The 18,518-nt window shown below is 38.9% G+C and overlaps 1 protein-coding gene across 7 annotated transcripts in view; it reads right to left on the bottom strand.

The window, feature by feature from the left end:
- Window positions 1-18,518, bottom strand: part of APC (APC regulator of WNT signaling pathway) — an 87,843-nt gene that overhangs the window by 59,865 nt on the left and 9,460 nt on the right. For 3 of the 7 annotated variants that reach the window (XM_056513603.1, XM_056513605.1, XM_056513613.1), the window contains exon 1: window positions 6,193-6,267. The exons of 3 other annotated variants lie outside the window; for them this stretch is intronic. The gene's annotated coding sequence lies outside the window, so the exon portion shown is untranslated. Of the gene's footprint in view, window positions 1-6,192; window positions 6,273-18,518 lie in introns of those variants that run through there. One more of the 7 variants, XM_056513609.1, reaches the window with a different exon arrangement.

The following is an 18,518-nucleotide window of genomic DNA, read 5'->3' as shown; positions in this document are numbered from 1 at the left end:
AATACCTTAGACATGGCCCACTAGTCGGAAGCTCTACCACTGGACATGCAACATGTTCAACACCACTAGTGTCAGAATCAGCTGGATCAAGTATGAACAGCCCTTCTTTCCCCCTGTAGGAAACGGCTAGAGAGAAGGGAAGAACTCTGACCTCCAGAATCCATTTCACATTTCACTCAGCCTAAGAGAAAACACACCACAAATGCGACACAAACCAACTTTGTGAAATTCACTATTATGCTTCAAGTCAAGCTCCCTTTTACACTCTTAACTGCACTGTTTCTTCACAAACTGGTCATCAAAGACAAGAGCAGATCCTGAGTTCTCTAGGCTTACTCAAAAAATAACCATACTGGAATACAGAAACTTTGAAATTCAATACCCTCGTGTATGAGACACGCAAAATCTAGCTGTGTTACTTCCCTGACCCGTATTTCTCATCATTAATAAGCTTCTTCTCCATCTCCTATCAAAGTAAGGTGAAATTGAGACAAGAAATTTCACACTTTACTGAATCAGCACTTTGCATGAATATACATATCAAAGAGGAATTTCAAGCTGGATAGAACTCTTTTATGCACTAAAATCAAAATTAATGAGAAGCCTAAATTTATGCAAACATACTGTTAAGATTTAGATACGCATTTTCCTATATTAAGGAAACTGTACCAGTAGCCACTGCCCAGACAGGAATTTACACGCACTCATTTTGATCTGAAATCCCAAGTGATAGGAAAAAATGTAATATTGCCTGAAAACTTAGAATTTCTTAACTGATCAGAGCCGCCTTCTTTGAAATCAGCAAGCATATATACTCAGTATGTCCTGAAGAGGTTCTACTTAAGAACCCTAAAAATGTTATATTAAATCTCATTATAAAAATATTTCAGGCTCCCATTATTGCTTTTATCCATAAAATCTATCAACACTACGATCATATTCTACTACCATGAGCAAGCAGATTTACTCCTCTGTAACTCAGATTTTTCACAGTGTTGCTTATCTTCTTAATGAAAGAAATTTAACTCTACATGTAGACACAATACATTCTTATCTATTTTGATATTTTTCATCTTTGTATCCAAATTCTGACCTTTTTTTTTTTTTGTATCTACATTTAAATATTGATTCTGCCCAAAATTCATTAATATCTAAAACATAATTTAGTAAGGCTGGGAAGGACCATCACCTCTGATTTCTTTCTACATTCACAAATTCTATGCAACTCTTCAGTCTGGAGCCTAGTAGCTCGTCCTTGTTATCCTCTACCATTCTGTCAATTTAGGGCACTCTACGCTGAATTCAGGGAGAAAATGCTGATACTGTCATGACATTTTTCCAATTAGTTTCTCTACACTACCTTGAAAAACCGATTATTTTTAAGCAGTAGGCCTAGGGGTTCTGGCTAGTGGTGGGGTGGCCAGGAGGGCTGCGCTGATGCCTCTCCAGCTGTCTGCCCCACCCATCCCCGCACAGTTCCCACCCAGGGAAGAGGAAAGGGCTCAGCTGCTCAAGTGGCAGCTGCTAAACCACTGCAGATTACTGCCTGACTGCCAAGGTAATCTGAAATAGGTGTCAGTTTAAGCTTACTGTGCTGGGTCATTAGCCACGATGCTTCAGCAGCTGTTGCACAGTTTTTCCAAAAGAGGGGCAAGACTGACAGGCAGGGGCAAAAAATCCAGCACAGCTGTTCCAAGGTAAGCGAGCCCCTGAAGTGGACCATTTTCATGTAGCTTCCTTATCTATATAAACACTCAGAAGTGTGTGGGGGCTTTGCTGCTCTTATTTTGAACATATCAAACCATGTCAATTTGCATTAGTTCAATTTCTCTGTTGACTGATTCCTGTATTGAATTTTCCATTATTTTGTTTGAAGCTTGCCTTCAGGTTTTCAGCTCTGGCAAAATATCAGCACCCCAAGAGCTGTGTTCAAGAACTTATCAAAAATGAGTATCACTGTGTCAGGGATTGTCTTATCCATTTCAGTGTGGGCAGGCTTTCAAGGTTTGCCAATCTAAAAATGTTTAGGCTTCACTGGCATTGTTTAATTCTCTCCTTCCTTACTCACTGAAAAATACTTCACTGGACTCAAATCATAAAAGCCCATTATCCTGATTCTCTCCAAACAGCAGAAAAAATACTTCTCCTTCTTCAACATCACAATGAAAAACTATGTTATTTCCGCCTGGTGATAAGTTCATCCTTTACTATAATGGCCTTTGTTGCCAGCATTTTGATTCTCCTACCCCCACCCAAAATTAAGAACTTCAGAACTTCAAGCCAGGAGCAGCTGAAAGGGAAGCCATTTTGTTTGGATTCTCTTCAACTGAGCAATGCGGGCACACAAATATAATGAGCTGTCTGGAAGTGGCTTTGAGTGTGGTTAGAGACAACTAAGAAAATACTCGGCCCAGAATGAGAATCGCCTGTGAGTGGGGCAGCACATTTGTTAATGTTCTCATTCGCTCTGCTTCAGCACCCTTAGGTGATCAGAGGTGGATAAAGAATTATAAAAAACAATCATCACAAATCTGCTTTTCATCCAGTTTCCTTTACCAACAAGGCCTTTGACAACAGAAAATTAATTGCAAGTTACATAACACTGCCCATTTTAATAAATTTGAAAAGCATGACATTGAAAAAAAAACATAATACATCATACCAAATTATAATCTCTAGATTACACATACTGTGGATTGCTGGGGTTTTCAACCATGTGTAAAAAAGGCAAAGACCGGATGAAGAGCTGTTACTGCTATTAGTTATCCTAACACAACTTGTGAAAGCTTTAGTCCCTTTAAAAGGAGACCACACAATTTTCTCTAAACTTCAGTTGCATGAAGATTTTCTTTTCAGCTTTTCTATTCATTTCTGCATGAAGGCTATACTTTTGTGGACAGCAGACAAAAACACACAAAGGTTACTATACCTGACCTTCCTAAGGGTTCCTTCTGAGTGGAGACCGGGTAAAGACTTGGTTTTTGTGTTTAATTCTTTCAGAAATTAATTAATAACTTGGGAAGAGCTTTCAATCTATCATTATATTTTGGGACACTTCTGTAACTTCAATACTTGGCCTATACTCTTCAATCATGAACAGAAACATCATCTGTTCATCTTAACCAAAAGCGATAAGTGATGCATGTTCTCAGCATTCTGTAAAAGACCGTGAGGAGAAGGAATGTGAACACCATGGTCTGAACTCTTGTGTGCCTCATTACATGTCAAGAATGATAAAGGTCAAGTGTGTGTTTGTGTGAAAAACAGAAATAATTTAATGTTTGGAATTTCACTAAAGAATGCTAACAATGAAAAAAATTCTTATTAATACAAAAAGAGTAAAATCAAGAAGTCATGTTTTAGGCTATGAACTGTCAAGTTCATCTTCTTTACACTGTCAAGAAAATTCCCACTTCTTCCTTTATAATTCTGGGTTGGGAAGTTCCTTAGCTGGTTAGTCACGCTGTATTCAGAATATGACTGTGAAAATTCGAAACATGATTTGCATTTAAATACTATATTGAACACAAACCATTCCAGACACCATATGAATCATAACTTACATTGGATCAGGAATGATTCACAAGTCTGAACACTCACCCTTCAAGATGATCATCTTTGTTATTCACGAATAATTGTATATGCCCTCACTGCACATGACTTGCTCCTGTTTACTTACACATTTCTTGTAATCTTTTAAGACTCAATTCTAGAAAGTTTAAGCTATTAAAAAGTCTGAGACAGGTACTTCCTCTCCTATTTTACCTGAAAACACAAAGTCAAAACAATTAACATGAAATAAATCAGTTGTAATTAAAAACATTACAGATACTATAAAAATTTCAATTATATATTATAAAAATAATTTACAATAAATATTTCTCTATCTTGGGTGACCTATAAGGGCCATCTTCAGGGATCCCTTCAGCACTTTTAAGAACTAGAAGACCATTCATCTTGCAGGATATGTATCAGCATCTGATCACACAGGTGCTGAATGAATTTTGGAAAACCACTAGTGGAAATTAGGTCTTTGCTGACAATAACTTACCATCACAGCACATCATTTTTAGTATGGCCTATTTTAAACAGGATTTTGCCACACTGATAATAAAAGAATTTACCATATGTCATCAACAAACATTTAACCGACTAAATTAAGATGCATATTAAAATCCAACATAATAATTTAGAGATGAAGAGAACCAGTTGTAGCCACATGTATTTCCAACCTGTGCTGTATTATTCCACAGTGATATAACAATGGCATACTGTGACAAGATGTATCAGAACATTTAACATAACCAACTATTTTGTATTTCAGGGATGATGTTTAGAAAAGTTTGCACCCATAAATAATTTGAAGTATTATATTAAAAAGTGATCTTGTATTCAAGTTACCAATTTCAGAGTGTGACTTACTGAACTACTACAGGGTTACACAGAATTATACTATTTAAGAGTTAAAAAGGTACAGGAAGAAGCATCACCATAATAGTCACCATAATCACTATGCTTTTGTCATACTCTTTCCTTTTAGGTAAAAAAAGGGGTGGAAACACCTCTGCATCTTCTGTTTCTTCTAACATTTAAGCAATTGTAACCAAGATTCAAAATGCCAAAGCAGAAATATCAAGTATCACCAATCTACCTTTTGAAACCAGTTATTCCAAAGAATATTAAGTTCTCAAGTGATGTTTTAAAATGTAATATTATCCAAAGCCTCTCTTACTGATAAAACAGGAGACTCACGATTTTTAAAATAATGGTATATATAGAAAATGTTTTTTGGGTATGTATAAAGCAGGTATTTAAACTGAGACTTTTCTTCATCAAACCTTTTTTGCGCATCACTGTATTTAACAGAACTGAGGAGAAGAGCATTTTAACAGTTACTTCAAGTCTCCTTAAAAATACAGAAGAGTCTGGTTCCAGGAAATGGTTTTCAGTATACATGCTTATGCGTATTTTCAAAGAACAATAAGCTTGGCAAAATACTCATAAATCTGTAATTTGCATTAGATAATAGGAAAAAATTAACCAAATGGTAAAAATACAGTAGGAAAAGAACATTAAGACGCATTTTCAACAGAACAAACTGCAAAGGATGGAAGTACTTAAAAAGGAAATAGATCTATATTGTGCTATTTACGTATTCACCGAAATTTAATGAAAATACTTCTCTGCACAGTACGAAGTCGTGTGTTTCTTGCTACGCCATTAAAAGGCATTTTTCAGGGTATGACTCTCCAAATCAAGTCAAAACCGGGCCCTACTGGTCCTCTGAAAAAAGCCCTATCAAACGAACATGCCCCCCTTACAGCCCACAGACAAGGTCCTTCATGTAAGCCAACAGGAAGAATATTGTATCTTGACACGAAACCCGAATAGGACGAAATGATCCCGCAGTATATGCGCCCTCCAAAAATCGCCACACATTTTCACAAAAGCAAGGAGCGCTCTGATAGCAATGACCTAATTACTAGCATAAAAGCTGCGTATCTGACAAAGGGGAAGAAAGGACCCACTGCTTCATACATAATTTATTAAGATTTCCCACAGCATTCAGGTTAAGACGCGGACCCAAGCACCTCTTTGTGATGTTAAATAAATCTGTGAGAAGTCAGCGGATCCCAGGGCGCGCCGAGGGCGCAGCGCTGCCCCCCGAGCGCTCCCGCCGGCCGCCCACCCGCGCGTCCCCCGCGCTGCGGCAGCGGAGGCGCCGCCGCCGCCCGTCCCTAACAAAGCCGGGCCGGTGCCACCCGCGGGCAGCGCCTCGCCGCCCCGCGAGGGGCACCTCCGCGGCTCTGCCCGCCCCGAGACCCCTGCCCGCCGCCGATCCTCCTCCTCCTCCCGCTCCTCCCGGCCCCGGAGCCCGCGCAGGAGCTCCGCAGGGCTTTGTGCCTCCGGCCGGGGCGGCGGGCTGCGCTCGGTCCCGCCCGTGGCGGCTCCCCGCCGTGCCCGCCCGCCCGTCCCCGCGGCTGCGGGGCTCCCCTCCCCGCCGCGCGACAGCCCTATCTCGCACCCCAGGAATTTTCTGGTTTTTCTTTTTGGTTTTCGGGAGGATGGGGCGGGACGGCGGGCTGGTGTTTGGTTTTTGTTGTTCTTTAACCCTTGGAGCCGCTTCCTCCCCCCCTGCCCGTCCCGGGCGCGGCGATCCCCGCCCGCGCGGGAAGCCGCCGCCGCACTCACCCCATGGCCGCGGCCGCCGCGCCTCCATCCCCGCGCCAGCGCCCGGCCCCGCCCGCGCCACCGCCTGTGCCAGCGCCGCGCGCACGGCGCGGCCCCGCGGGTCACGTGCGCCGCAGCCAATGGCGCGCGCGCCCGCCCCCGCCCCGCCCCGGGCGGAGCTCCGCGCGCGGCCCCGAGCGCCCGGACACCGATCCCGCGCTGCGCAAACCCGCCCGGGCAGCGCCGCTCCCGGCCCTGCCGCGGCTCCTACCGCCTGCCCGAAACAGAACGCTGCACATTCCTCAAGTGAAAATGAACCGAGGTTCTGCGTGTGCTAGCACTAGAGCTGCCAAAACTCACCTTGAAATAAATCGAGACACTGCTTATTAAAAAGGCAGAAGGAAGCGCGTCCTTCAAGGGCATCCCAGATTTCCCTGCGGTTCAGTAAAACACTGAACTGCGTTCATGTGCTTTTCAGATATTAAGTTGTTACTGCTACTTGGTAACTTAACAACAAATCAAACAGATGTACGTCTAAGCTATGTTAAATCAGAACTACACGTACCTGTTGGAAAAAAATCTAAAAGGCAATTTATGAAATGAATCAATTTATGCAACTATTTTATAATCTCTTTTCAGAAATTAATCTCTCTCCACGGGTAAGGATTTGACAATGTGTTTATGAGGATGACTTAAAAACTCACAGAAGCACACTACTAAAATCCAAGAGACAGAGACACTTTAAAAATCAACAATTATCTATATAAAAGGTACTACAGCAATCTTTTAAAAAACTTTGATATAAAAGTCGCCTTTGCAGAAACAGTACAATATTAAACTTTTTAAATCCCCTAGAAGGATTCAAGAATAGATCTATGGGCAGTGCAAAAAAGGTGCAATATTTCTCACCTAGAGCAGAACAATGCCTTTCCCTGTGGTATGTTACATAATGGGAGTTACACACTTATACAAGGGGACATAAGGACAGGTAACTCACTACAAACATATATCCTGATATGCCTTCTTATAATCCTTCATTCTGCCTATGGTATTTTTTTATTTGTATGAGACAAGCAGACATGTAGGACCTCATTGTTGGGATGAGATTAAATTAAAGGCACTGCAGGCCTGTGCATGCATGTGAGCACATTGCACCACACATTACTTAAACGCCACTAATTTCACTTCAGCTGTTTCCTCATACCTCCTTTTTCCAGTCAGAGAAGGCAACAATCCACACTCAGAAAAGATGCTCTTTACCAGATAACCTTTTATCAAACATCTTCACAATTAAAAGGATGCGTGACACGTCATCTGCTACCTTCAGGATGGTTTCGCACAAACTTCTCTCTAACTTCACCACCCAGGCTAACTGCAGAGGTAGTGTCACTTCAGACGTTACAGTAAAACACTTTAAGCCAGAATTAAGTGGCCCATTAGTCAAAGGTGTTCCAAGCTTTGATTTTTTGCTGTAAAGCTTCTATTAATTACAGTAATCGTTGACATCCTATGGTTTATGAGCCACTTGATTCTATTTCACAGCAACTAAGTTCATCCTCCCTTAGCTGTAACAAATTGTCACAGTACTTTTAACAGGTTCAAAATTTAGAACTTAGCCAGGCATTAAAGTCATCTTACTTGGTATCTTAGTGAAATACACCACTGCTCCAGCCCCCAGAAAAGCAAACCAAAATGCTCCCAGTTGTTATTGTGAAGCTCTCTCCATCCTAAAATTATTTACATTAATATAAGCGTACATTCAAGTAAATACAAATACCACTCAACACCTGTGTTAGCAGTTGGCAAGTTGTTGCAATAGAGTTGTAGCTTAGTACCAAATCAGGTTGCTCCAGTAATAGTTTTAAACCTGAAGAGTGGCAAGCATTCAGAAGCGGCAAGTGCTACACAGCCTGGAATGACTACGTGTGCAAAGAAGACACCAGAGAACCAAGGAAACGGAAATATGATGTACTTTAAAGAAGAATTCCCCACTTGAAAATGAAAAACTAAGCTTTTAGAAGTACAATTAATTTTATAGAACCCAAACCAAGCTTATTAAAGATGGAAGGCTACAGAATGTATTCATTTACACACACCATAGTGCATTTTCTGCAGCTCTGAAAAATGAACTGTAGTTTCCACTATGTGAAAAGACTTTTGCTACTCCTAGTACTGGCTAACTCTTTTTGAGTCTGGGAGTCACAATCTGAGCAAATTCACTGCTCTGTAGCCTGAAGTCCCACATTTATTTTCAGAACAAGCAGAAGCACAAATTGTTTAATGCTTTCTGCCAAGATGACAGCTGAGTAGGAGGGAAAAAGCCTTCCCTTTCTCTCTCATAGTAATGCCCACTCTGTTATGATTTCATAAACATGGCAGCTTATGGTCTGTGTCAGTGTCACATGCACCTGCTTCTGCAGCAAAATCCAGTATTAACTGAAATTCAGTTTAATGAACAGCATGGTTCGACCCTTCCCATATTGCATCTTCCAGTGGTGTCAAACCACTGCTATACAGGTGAATATATTCCCTCAAAACTGCTTTCAGTGTGCAGTACTGGGTTTTCCTAATAAAACTGATACCAACAAAACACTGTTTAAAGAAAAAACAAGATCAGGCTCTCAGGAAAAAAGGAATTGCACAGGAAAAAAGTCTTTGGACTAAGTTTATTTTTGGCTAGTTATTTCCTATCTGGCAGATGGAACAAGATGACTTTTTCATTATTTGAAAGAAGTTATTACCAAGACAGACTTAGCAATACCTGCACAATATTACATAAACCCACCCTTTAAAATCTATTAGAAGACTCAAATGTCTGCATGACCATGTAAGCTATCAAATCCAAAGGACAGAAATTTTTAGTATCTAAAGATACCTGTTCACTTTCAAATTACTTCTACGATTTTGGACAAGATACCTGCAGCCTACTCAGCCCATCATTCTTGAACAGCCAGATGGGAATTTGGGTCCAGAAATGGAATTGGCAATATTTTTAATGCAATTTTTGATGGAATCTACACAGTGCTTCCCATTGCATTTAAGAATACATTTTGAGACTAAATAAAATTGTCATTAACTGTTATAACCCACTACTAAGTGGTACTAATTAGAATCTCTGAGTAGATTAAGGTCTAAATTTTTAAAAACATGAGGTGTATTCCCCAAAGTACTTATTCGCCAAAAAAATCATGACTACTACAACAGAAAATGCAAGAGGTTTTCTGATTTTAGATAGCTGGCTCATAAATGGGACAGTTTTCTCAATCTTTGCAACCTCACCATCAGCAGGAATACTCTTCTCCCTAGAAGCTTTTCACTATTGAATATATTTAAAGTGATTGATATTTCATTATTAGTCATGGAACATGCATAGAACTACCTACCTCAGAAACTCTGAGCAGCATTGGGTAATGAGCTAAATTCTCTCTCTGGTGCCAGGAACTATTTTGGCGCTACTTGCAAATGTGAAACAATAGTATTGCTGAGTTCTTGTCTTCAGAACTTTCTAGTCCAAGACTTAGGCATTGACTTGTATTATATTGCACTTTTTAAAAAGCTGGTACTTTATAGATTTTATTAACAAAATAAACTGAAGACATTTCACACCTGGTTTACATAGACAAAAGTTTCATCTCAACACAGGACTTGATGACGAATTTTAGCAGCTGCTGTAACCAAAAGTTGTCTTGTGGCTTTCAAATTTACATGGGGAAAAAAAAAAAATCAATGAAGCTGAACATTCTCTTGTTTCTTATTTTCTTTAGTACTGTGAAGGTACATTCACATCTCATTATCACACAAAGACCAGGTTTCTTCTGAGGCCTGTCCTTACCATGTGACCAGGACCAGAAAAAGTTTGTACATACACACTCGAGAAAACTCATAACTTGCTCTTATTGGCATAAGTATCACTGTTTTGGCCATTAAGAGCTGGAGCCCTGCTTTTTCCATCAAAATTCTCTCAGATATATTGCATATTTCCCCAACTATAGGAACTTCCAACTATGAGAACTAGAAAGGTCATCAGAAAAAGGTTTCCTGAGGGTCAAGAACCTAAAGGACTGCCTTTCTTATGCAGATGAAGAAAGAATGAAGAACTCCATCATTGTTCCCAATGCATCATGCAGGAACTCATGCAGTAGTCCTACAAAAACAGATAGAAATTTTCTGTACTGAGAACAGATTTTCTACTATACCAATGTACTAAATTCTACTTCCCCTCCCCACCCCCAGGAAGTTGTGCTACCAGTTCCTGAACTTGAGATTTTTCCACAAGCAATGACAAGGTGTGTCTTTCACAGGGGTCAATTAACTACCCCACAGACATGTATCATAAGCTAAATGACAAAAGCAGAAAAATGCATGCTGTTTAGTTATTTCATAACTAACGATACAGAAACATATCACCTGCTCTTTAAATTCTTTAGTATTTAATGCTCTATACTGTTTGCCAATTCCTTACTTTTGTCCAGAAGTAGTCTACTCTCTGGGGCATCTCCCACTCATACTTTCTTCCCTCTCACTAAGTTTTTCCATCTGCATGAAGCTTTCTTGCTTGAATTTTTTTTAAAAAAACACTCAAGGAGAAATACTGCTTCCTTCCTCACATCTGTTAGCTCTAGTGTGGAGCCATGGCCCAGTCACATGGCCCACAGTCACATTTTCTAAAAACAGTAAAGCAATAATCAAGAGAGTTTGTTTAGAAAACCATCACTCCAGTGTATTTCACCATCCACTCTTAGATATATAGTAAGCACCACCTGACAACTTTGTGTCACATTACCTATCATTTCCTCATCCACTAATTAAGAACATCACACTATTCTAGCATTTTATCAATTCACTTCCTCCACCGTACTTCTTTCAGGCTTGTTAGGTAGTTCACTATATCTGCATATTGTAATTTTCACTTCATGCTTCATGGGCAGGGCTTATTCAATCCACTAAATGGCTCAACCTTTGAAGAAATTTGGAAGCTGATTTTAGAGATGTGGGCTTGGAGACTTGTCACATGTCTGTATGCACAGAAAGTGAGTTCACAGTGATCAGATGAAGAGCTGACTTTCAAGTGTAGCTTACCCCACTGACCAGACTGTGTTGGTATGTGACAACTCCCTCATTCCAACTGCTTATCCAGCGAATTTGAAAACTTGTAATTGCCCCTTTTAGCCCATCTCTAATTCTGTTTCAGTAGTCTGTTAATGGTATCAAAGGCTGAACATCTTCAATATTAAATCCCTTGGTCAGCATACCAGGGTTTCTCTGGTGATTTTTTTTTTTTTTTTTTTTTTCAGACAGAGGGTTATTCCTAGAGGACTTTTTCCATTAACACATACTTTTTCTCTTTTCTCCACTGGGGCCATAGACTAGAAAAATACGTATAAAGAAAGATAAAAACCAGTATAATTTCCCATGTTTCTTGGGAAGTGTCAGACTCTGGATCTGTCTGATGGCAGATATGCACTAAGTACACATTTGAAACACTTGCATGGCCTGGGTTACAAGATAAAGCCCTATTTTGCTGCTTCTTCATACTCAGCATTAACCATAAGAAGTCACAGTGCTCACATGACACATGGATGACTGCATGTGCAAGTGGATAGTGAGATTCAGTTTCTTGTTACACTTTGGTTGACAGAGGTCCTTGCTAAAAGATGGACGCTACATGGTTATGTAAGTTTTACAGTGCCCAGGAGCACCCCCCGAATTCTACACCACTCTGACAAATGGAAGCTCTATCAGTGGAATATTTACCCTTTTCTTCACAGTCTTCTTTCCAGTCCTCCCTTTGTTTGGTTTGAACCAGGTGTTCGTAATGCGAGAGCTAATTTCTTGTAAGCACACTGACATTTTAGTAGCAATAAATCAGTTAGCTGAGGGTCATCTATTTAGCTAAAGGTCATCAACACTTTTTTGACAATGGTGTTGAAAAGGAGGGAAAGTTAATATTTGTGGAATCCTGCAGGCAACAATCTTTTCCAAACAACATATGTTAACCATGACCATTCTTTAAGTCTGCTAAGATTAAAAAGGTTCCACCTAGAGACAAGTTTCTTAAAATCCACTGCATTAAGAAAGGCTGTGACAATCTAGAAACACAAAGATCTTGCTAAGTTATGGCTGTGAGTTCTCTCACCATAATTATAATCTTTTGAACACTTAAAATTAAGGATCAAGCCTTAAAAGCTTTTAGCTACAACTGGACAATTGTATCAAATCAATCTAGAAAAACTATAACTTACAAGATAAAGTGTTGGCAAGGAATCTGAGGACACATATATTATCCTAAAAAATATAAAAAAATTCCACATTTCAGTACATAAAAGTAATTACTAGGGAGTTTGAAGAAAGACCACAAATAAAAATGGCTTGTCAAGGAAGATTTATGCTGTATGTTTTAGGAGTACAACTAAGCTGGTTTAGAAAAAGGTAGGCTGTTTTTTATCACTGTATACTGAAAATACTTTTAAGTGTCACACGTTTAAGGAGATCCATCAGCATAGATCAGACAAATTGGAAATGAATTTCCCAGCATTGGTGTGGTTAATCAAATCACAAAAGTTCAGTAGGAATTGAGCACACAAGTTGAGACAAGGTATTTAAAAAAATACCTACTTTTACTGTTCTACAGCCTCTAATGTAAGGGTCACACTGAATTTAATCCTTGCAGTGTGCATATACTCATAAGGTCTTGGAACAATTATAATCAAGTCTCACACCACCAAGATCGAGCTGATTGCTTGGTAAGGTTAAGAAAGAAAATCCCCTAGCTCATTTCTCGGGACTAATACAGAACTTCACCATTAATTGATTTCTGTGCATGCAGAGATGAGCTGCTGTGGGAGGCAGCACTCCTGCAGCAGGAAGAAAATTAACTCTATCTCAGCTGAAAACCAGGACAAGAATGGACTTGTGCTCTCAGGTAGCACAACCCTACAAGACACCTGGCCAACATGCAGGTTCTCTGCTCGCTGCCATATTAATCATTGCAAATAATGATTCATGTAATATTTTTGGGTTAGCTTTTGTTTTGGAAGCATTCTTACTTGCTTCAGCTTATTTATTCACCATAAAAATGTGCCACTGGATGATTTGGGTCTCACTCCCTTAGGGAATTGCTGTTACACAAGCCTCCAGGCAATGGTGGCATACTAATTTTTTCCCCTCCTCTTTTGGAGGTTTATTCAGTTTTTTTAAAGTTAAAAATATACAGCCTCAATTCAAAATATGTGTTTCTGGTGTGGGTGCTAGGAGTTACACTTTTCTGTTGGGGTTTTGAATGAATGACATTTTAAATCTTAATTTCAGTAATACTAGTGAGGTGGAAAAAACTTTTTTCCTTTCATTGGAGAGGAAAGTGTTTTTATAAAAGCCTGAGAAATCAGTAATATCTTATGATATAGTCTCCTGATAAATTCAAGCATAAGCTGCTCTACCCAGTATTCAAACAGCATGAATACTTTTTTTAAATTGATCTACCTGCAGAGTAGAAAAGGAATACAAATTTGAAATATTCATTGTATTTCTACATAAGCTGCTTTCAGTACCAAGCTCTACACATGTAGCAACAATGCTCTATGATCCATGTTTTTAGGAGCCACACAAAACTGCCCTTTCTTTGGGCCATTCATCATCATGGAAATCGCCATGCATCTTCAAGGCAACAAAACCAGCATCTGAGACAGCTACTACTGAAAAGTTACCACTACCCAAGTTACTTCAGTACAGTACTGGGAAAAAGCAGCTGAAGAAAAGGACTGATATCCATGCCCAGAACAAATAAAGCATCAGTGGAGTAAAAGAACAGAAAAAACACATTTAAGTCTATCAAAAACCAAGACGGCAGGAATTCCTTGATCTAGATAGAAAACATATTTCAGTGCCAGCTTCTCTTTTCCCAGCTTGAATCCAAGGTAGCCAGCTACTCAACCAAAACACTTAAATTGCATGCACTAAATCTTAGAACCAATGCTAGAATCACATGATTAAAGTACATGATCTAACTCCATAGAAACAGTCAGGTTAAGACGTAACAATTTCAAAATCTAAGATTACTGGTATACACTTTGCATCTTAGATTCCAATCCCTATAAATACAGGAAGGGAAAACATCAATTCATCACAACAATTCTTATAAAAGCTCTCCATCATTAGGTATACTAGAAGAGTACTTTTTCTCCTAATACAATACCTTTTCTCCTAATACAATTTTAAATGAAAAGACTGTATTTTCAAAAATCTCCAGTGCAAGTCAGCTAGAACACCAGCCCTTAGTAATATTCGACACAAACGGTCTTTCTTAGCATGAATTTGCATTTCATTGACCCATTACTCTTTTATAAATGTATGTATTTCTAATCAAGTACAGAATCCCTTGCTAGAAATAATTTGTAATGTTTTAACATTAAAACTCAAGCTATTAAAGTTTAAAGTTTGCCTTACAAACCCAAGTAAACTGAGCAATCCCAAGAAAACTCTGGCAAACAAACATAATACATTCTTTCTACACAAAGAAAAATTCCAAATAGAGTAGCCTTGCAGGGAAACTTAATGCCTGCAAATTAAGGTAAGCTGAGAGCTCAAGAATTTTAAGTATTTCCCACAACATTGAAGGAGTTAATTTTGTCAGCTAATTACCCCAGGTGGCAAGAGAAAGGCAGAAATCTTCACAGTAGGTAATACTTGTTCTAACAAGGAAGAAACAACAGGAGAGATCCCATGCCATTGACAAAAATCTCTTCTGTCACTGGAACAGAAAACCGAAGTCCTTCTCAAGAAACACAATAGGCAGTAATTGAAATCTTCTTATTCAAGACTATGAATGAGCTGTTTTCCAGTCTCACTTCTTTATTTTTCTGCTTTACTTGATTTTTTTTGCCCCATCTTGTGACCAGACTTGGGAATTTCGTGCAACATTCATGTCATGATACTCATTCATCATGTTATCACACACAGGTGTGGCTAGAGCCACCTGGATGAGTGACTCACCCAGAACTCCCCCTGTGTGCCCACATGTGCACCCACCACACACAAGGGTGGGACAGCACCTGTGACAGCACATGGCCACTCCACTGTATCCAAGCACTTCCAGGAAAGGCTGGAGTCACAGCATGACTTCATTGAGTGAGCCACAAGAGCAGGGGCCTTCTAGTCTACACCTGGCTGACACATTTCCTAGCGCTCACACTTGTTTTTGCCCTTCCTTTCCCAAAGAGCAAACGCTGCCAAGTGCCGATAGTGAGGCTCATGACAGCCTTATTGCCCTGTCCAAGTGCTATGAGCACTATGAGCTATGGGCTATGAGCAGCAGAATTGCTTTAGCACAAAAACGGTGTCATTTTAAGGATTTGAGGTTTCCACAACATAAAGGAGTTCTGAACCTTACGGAGCTTCTAGAGAACAGAAGCAATATAATTATATTTAGAACTTAGAAAATTCAGAACAGAGGCAAGAATGATGAAAAGCACTACCCATTCATGTTCAGAAATGGTACAGCAAACTTAACGGAAGACAGATTGAATAAAATAGTTCTTCAAACTGTGAACTGGACGGCAAACTGCCCACACAAACAATTACTTGGCATTCTAAAGAACTCCATCACTTCTGTGTCACTAGTCAGAAAATTTTCAATCAACAGACACTGGCTAGGGAAGTAACAGATAAGTATTTTCCAAAGCCACCCATATTCAGAGCAGCTGACTTTTTTAAGACAAGATACTGGCAGACTGCAAAAATAAAACAGCCACAGCAGTACTGGTACCTTGAAGGTAGACATCTTCCAGTATTTTCCAAAAAAGTTAAAATATTCTAAACCACCTGAGACTTCTAAATTAGAAAACAGTGAATTACAACGAAGCTTTGTCACTACAACTAGTTTCAAGTATTCCTTGCTGCATGCATACCAGACTGTCACACGGATTCTTCAGTAGCTTTACATCATTCTGGGCACTATTTCACTTGTGAAAAAAAAAAAAAAAAAAAAAAAAAAAAGGCCTGGACATCTTGCAAGTAAAATCGCGAGAGTGATTTGGAACAGTATAAGGACAGTCATGTAAGGACAACTACTCTTTCATGGAAACAAAGCAATACACAAATCCACTGGTTTTAGAGGAAAAGAAGTTCTCTTTCTCCATTCAATTAATTCTTTTCAGCTTCCAGCACTTGAAACATTTTTTGGAAAAAGCTTTATGAATCAAGTCTAGTTCTCAAGGTCTTAATGACATTTAGACATTTAATTAGCAAGCCATCACTTGGACTGGCATCTAAAGCTTTTGTCAGACCTAACTCCATGCCAATTCAAACATACCATTAGTCTTATATTAGAGTAAAAAGAAGTCTCATAATATTCTGGCTACTTGATTGCACTGGCATGCATTAACACAACAGTGGAATGAATCTAACTGAATGCAGGGATATAGATTTACAGTGTATACGTGTTAAATTAACAAAGATGTTCTAGGACAAAAATATAATAACCATATATGTATATGAACTTGTACTCAGGCATACTTTGTGCTTCTTGGTACCCTGTACAAAATGTCAGTGACACTCTAGAGAAAAAAAGGAAAAAAGAAAAGCAAGAAGATTGACTTAATTAAAACTGTTTAATTGATTCCAAGCTATATCCTGCTTTTGAAACTTTCTAGAACTTAATCTGAACATATTTAGACACTTACACATGTGAATTAAGTATCATTAATCTATGATGTAATTTCTCCCCAAAAACATGTTTAGTACATCAGATTTCTAAAAAGTCATTAACATATATAACAATACATATAAACAAATAAGCTATATTTGGGACGAAAGAAAAATCACAGTAGCAAGTGCCCTTTTCCATTTTGCATTTCTAATTTAGATGTGTAGTTTTCACTTAAATAACAAAACAAAATATAGAAAAATGCTAGAGCAAATAGTATAAATCATTTGCATATATTCTGTAAGGTTTTTTCTTTGCGTTTGTGGAAACAGAGTCACTGCTCCACTACAATGGGCTAAAATTAGAGTCCTATACAATGAAAAGCTTGTAGTTGAACAATCTGAATACCATGGAACAAAATCCTAATACAGTATTTCTGCTGAAATACAGAGAAGGAAGACTGGTACCAAGAATGATTAAAGAAACAGGTATATAAAGAAATTGGGAAGTATTCAGTTGTCCTTAGTTCTGGTATTGATAAAGCCTGTAGACAATTTTTTTAGTATATTGTCTTATTTTTAAAAATCAGTTCAGCTTTATGTTAAAAAGCAACTGTGTGGAAGGATATATGATCATATATTGGACTTGCTAACCCTGGAATTTCATGTATTTCAGCACAGCCTGCTGCCACTATCTTCTCAGCAACGACAGCTGACAATTGCAGCATCAGTGTTACTGGCACTGAAGCTTTTACTCCAAAACTGCTGACAAATACGCTTTTGATACCAGAAGTAAGTAAACTGTAACGTAATCAGCATTTTTTAAAATTGGTCTGGACCCTCGTGTATAGTGGTGCTATACAGCAATTATTTTTGTTGTACAGCACAAGCTGATTGCCAACAATTTTACCCAAACTTCATTCCACATCCAAGTCTTTAATGACTAATACAGAGTAATCAAGGAGACTTTACTTGAGCCTTTGGATTGCAAATTCTGTGGGAAACAGCTTAGAAAGAGTAGTGATCTTAAATGTAGATCTTTCTAAGCAGAAAATATAGATTTTGCAAACAATCTCAGTGAGAGGAGGCATGCATTTAACTCCAGACATCCCATTATTCAAGGCATATCCAACATTTTCTTTGAAGAATATCTAACTCAATTACCTGCATCTCTCCTTCCCCAACACAGCTGAATTCTAAAAAACAAAAAAAACCACCAAAACCTGTCAAAGAAAAAAAAGGTATTGAGGAGCTCAAGTTGACTTTGATCTGGTATCCCTTCTACTATAGTAGGAGAAGCACAGCTACTTGGCCCTTTACAACCTATGCTTTGCACATCATAAATGGGAATTTTTCACTCAAAGAACCTCTAAACATGAGGATAAGAGACATTCTTTCCTTTGCACAAGCAATAGGGGCACTGGAAGGGCACTGGTGCAGGCCTGAAAGTACAAACTTTTCTTTCAAAATGAAAGCTCATTTTCCTTTGTCATGAAAATGAAGTGTCTACTTCTGTACTTGAAGCTTTTATTGAACAGCAAAATGGTGATATGGCCAGCATTTTCACTGAAATAAGCAAGTTGCTACAGAATACCAAAATCTCAAACCCAGAACTACATTAGCTACAGGAAAAGTATTTTTTAATAAATAGGCAAGAGCAGTGTAAAGGTCACCCACTTGGATCCTTAAAAGACAGTAAGTAGACTTCT

The sequence above is a fragment of the Oenanthe melanoleuca genome, chromosome Z (genome assembly GCF_029582105.1).
Source record: "Oenanthe melanoleuca isolate GR-GAL-2019-014 chromosome Z, OMel1.0, whole genome shotgun sequence".
In the NCBI taxonomy this organism is placed as follows: domain Eukaryota; kingdom Metazoa; phylum Chordata; class Aves; order Passeriformes; family Muscicapidae; genus Oenanthe; species Oenanthe melanoleuca.
The sequence above is the reverse complement of the archived record's forward strand: the minus strand, read 5'-3'. Positions and strand labels throughout refer to the sequence as shown.